Source organism: Condylura cristata, unplaced genomic scaffold, assembly GCF_000260355.1.
Source record: "Condylura cristata isolate star-nosed mole 26May11 unplaced genomic scaffold, ConCri1.0 scaffold00005, whole genome shotgun sequence".
Classification (NCBI taxonomy): Eukaryota; Metazoa; Chordata; class Mammalia; order Eulipotyphla; family Talpidae; genus Condylura; species Condylura cristata.
Window position 1 is genome coordinate 13,120,807 of NW_004567106.1, and position 4,037 is coordinate 13,124,843.

A 4,037-nucleotide genomic window follows, 5' to 3' on the forward strand; every position below is an offset into this window, starting at 1 on the left:
AATAGCATTCATAGTCATAAAACTATGAATTGTAGATTTGTAGAGAAAAGGAGCATAAAGAGTTGACCACCTGCATTTCCAAGTCTAGTAGTAGAGTTTCCCCTAAAGTTGGTGCTATTTGATGTTCCCTTAGGGGTTTCAGGAAAGGTTGCTTATCAGAATCACACATGGGAGTCCCATCCTCACCTCAGACTTGCTTAGCTTGCATTTCTTTGAGAGTTAACGAAGCTGAGCAAGGCTCTAGTAGTATTAGCTACAGTAGAATAGATGGATAGGTTTGCCTGCACTAAAATCAAGAACTTGGTCATTAAAAAAATTAAATAAAAAAAAAGCTACAAAGATATTTGCAACCTATGTAACCAACAAAAGAATTGGATTTCAAGATATATAAGGAACTCCAAAGTTCAATAATGAAAATGTTTGTTAGTCATTTTCCTTGAATCACAAACCCTACTACCTACCTATTTTTTCTTTTAATACATATAAGATTTGGTTTATTACAGACATGAAATAATTCTTTTATATATTACATAAATTCCCCCCCCCTTAATGTTATTTAACTTTTTGTTGTGATTAGGATTAATATTAAGATTGAAAGTACTATGCCTGACTATCACTAGTCTGGGCTTCAAACACCTAATTAGAATATTCCTTGCAGTCAGCAAAGTTCAGGTTTCAACAAAATGAAAAAGATAAGAATGGTCCTTCAAGATACTTTAATTTATCACTGGAGGTCTTCTGGCAAAGGGGACTTTGTAGATGCAATTAAGGTTAAGGACTTTAATGTAGGGAGATTATTCTGGATTATACAGGCAGGCCCAGTCCAGTCACAGGAGTCCTTAAAGCTGTCAGAGTCTTTGCCAGTTGTAGCCAGAGAACCAGAGAGAAGAACTCAATCTACTGTTGTTTTAGTAGATAACAATTTACTGTTATGTACTTTGAAAATAGAGGAAAGAGGCATAAGCCAAAGAAAGTGACAGATTCTCCTCTAGAGACTCCAGAAGAAGCAGAGCAGGCTGACACCTTGATTTTACCCCAGAGAGACCCATACCAGACTTCTGACCCACCGAGCTTTAAGGTTTTACAATTTATGTTGCTAAAGGCATCAAATTTGTGGTAACTTGCTAGAATAGCAAAAGAAAACTAATGAATATACTCTCCACTAAGTACAAAGAAACAAATACTGTGCTCAGGATAGAATGGAGACGGAAACCAAGTAGTACATAGACCAACTGATAGGGATGAGAAGATACAATAGAGGAGAGGTCTTTAAGCTGTCCCAGCAGGATTGGGTCAGTTGCAGAAGGAGGAGCAAAATGTTGCAGACAGAAGGATTATGAAACCTAAATCTCTATCATATCAATTTTCTATGTGGGCAGACTTGTGAAAAGCTTGAAAAAGGAATAGGCGCTTCTGGCAAAACAGTAAACTAGAGACTCTGAATGTCTTTCTCCTTTCAACAACCAGATGGTGAATGAATCAAACTTTTCAATTCATTGCTGTGCTTCTAGGAAATATGCAAATAGTCAACACCCTCTACCCTACAAATAAAAAACTGGTAGTCAACCACTTCGTAGCTCAGACACATGTTCAAGCTGAGGATGATTATAAAATATGGAGAGAAAAAAATATCACCTAGTGATTACTAAGGTGCTAACAAGGACTGAGCAACATGAAGATGGAACTTAGAAAGGTAAGCCCAGTACCAGAGCAACTTTTGCTCTGGAGGAGTTTCCCAACCAAGAAAGGTAGCTGAGAGGCTAGGAAGAGAGGTGCTAGCTATAATACAAAAAATGGATAGGCTTGATTGCGTTAGTTGAGAACTTGTTCATTAAAAAAAGTTTAAAAAAATCTACGAAGATATTTGCGTTCTATATAATGAACAAAGAATTGGATTTCAAGGTATATAAGGAACTCCAGAAATTCAATAATGAAAACAATCCAATATAAGTCTTCTCCAGTTATAAAAACATTTCACAGAAGTGACAACACAGATGGTAAATACATATGGTAAGGTGTCACCAGGAAAAGGCAAATTAAAATAGGATATCGGCACCATATTATACCCAATATTGACAAATTAAAGAAATTTGACAATGCTATGTGTTGTCCCAAAAATCAAGTAGTGGGAACTCTTATACACAATTGAATTGCTTCAAATACATTGGAAGAAAAGTTGGCAGGGCATGTTATTTTAGAATGTTTACAAATCCTGCAACCCAGAAATTTTACTTTTGGATATATATCCTAGAGAAACACTGTTGCATGTATACCCTAAGCCAGAATGAAAGCAACATTGAATGTGTATTAAAACAAACTTACTAAAAACAGGGTAATGGATCACAGACAGAGCAGGAATTAAATATATTGTTATATGGCCATCCATATTTTATACAACTGAAAGTAAATGAACCTATATGAATTATAATGTTACATTTAAAAGTTGCAGAGAATTACATATAGGTTCAAAAAAACTGAATAATAAATATCTTAGGAATACACTTTAATTACAATAATGGTAATACAAATGAACTAGCAAGCTGTAAAAAATTGACTAGAGTATGACACAAAGCTCTAAAATAAGACTATGTATTGTTCAGAGATACATAGAAAGATAGATTTCACATGTAACATTACATATGAAAACCAATAGCAAACTGAAATGGTAAATACAAAGTTCAAGATAGGGCAGGAACAGAAGATTCATTAGAATTGGTTATACTTGGTTCATTCTCTATGTGATCTGTTCACTGGTTTTCATCTTAATATCATATTTTTAAATTTTCTAGTATCTTACAAATATTCTTTTGTAGAATCAAGTGTTACATAAACATATAATTAAGCTACACAAAATTGTTTCTACTAAGTTTGGTGTGATTCCATCTCCTCTTTGCTTGAGTTTTCTTTTATTCACTGCTGAGCTCAAATGAGGGTCACCGACCTGAAAGAAGAAAGTGTGCTCTGAGATGACACATTCACAACACTGTCTGAGCTCAGTTTAGACTAATGATCTTCCCAGATTGGATGTTACAAAATTATTTTAAAATGACAGAGCTGAATTCTCTATTTCTCTGTTGAGTCATATTCAATTTGGTGGCTCATTTCTCAGTTTGTCTTATTTCTCTCTTTTTTAAAGATTTATTTATGCATACAGAATTGGGGTACAGGCCAGAGGTGCAGGATTGGTGAGAGGATTCACCAGAGACAGAGTGGGGAGCAGAACAGGCAGATTGATGAAGTACACTGCTGAGGGGAGCAGCAGGTGGGTCTGGAGAGGTCTGCTGAGCCATGTGGGTCAGCCAGGGATCGAACTCATGTTGAAGTGGCTGCTTGCCTTATAGTGCTGTGTTTTAACCCTTTTTGCCACTAGGGAAGGCCCTGTCCTAGCTCTTAAAAATATAGTCTGTTCAGGAGTGGATTTGAACAGTTCTCAGTTATCAAGTGCCTTCTCATTCCACTCTAAAACTGAAGGTCTCATTTACATATTTTACATATTCACATAAAGGAAAGGAATTTAAATTACAATATTGGTTTTAAATACACAGTTTAAACATACAATAAAGGCTTTGTTAGCAAACAGATTGGAGGAGTGAGAAATGAAAGTTATTAATTCATGAGATAAGTAATTTTAATTCAGATTGGTTTCTTAATCACTTTCAGAGCAAGTGAAATATGTGACACTCCTACCTTAGGATATCTCCTCTCTCAGAACCATTTATCTTGCTGGGTCTCCCCCAAACAAGATAGCTTACTTACCTTGTTTCCTATGCACAAACTCTTCATCACTTAGATTTCCCATACCCAAACACTCTTCCTCTCCACCTACCATTTACTACGGGCAAACTGTGAAGGGGTTGGAGGACTAAGTGAAGTAAGTGGGAGGGACTGGGGGAAAGGGGGTGGAGGAGAGAAGGTTGGCTGAGGGAAGACTTTTTTTTTTTTTTTTTTTAAAGATTTATTTATTTATTCATACAGAACTGGGGTACAGGCCAGAGATACAGAAGGTTCAAAAAAACTGAATAATAAATATCTTAGGA

General features: G+C 35.8%; 1 protein-coding gene across 3 annotated transcripts in view; it reads right to left on the bottom strand.

Annotated features, from left to right (window-relative positions):
- Positions 1 to 464: 464 nt before the first annotated feature.
- The window catches only part of COL28A1 (collagen, type XXVIII, alpha 1), a 140,647-nt gene continuing 137,074 nt past the window's right edge, over positions 465 to 4,037 (bottom strand). For all 3 annotated transcript variants that reach the window (XM_012720911.1, XM_012720909.1, XM_012720910.1), the window contains one exon: positions 465 to 2,941. The gene's annotated coding sequence lies outside the window, so the exon portion shown is untranslated. The remainder of the gene's footprint in view (positions 2,942 to 4,037) is intronic.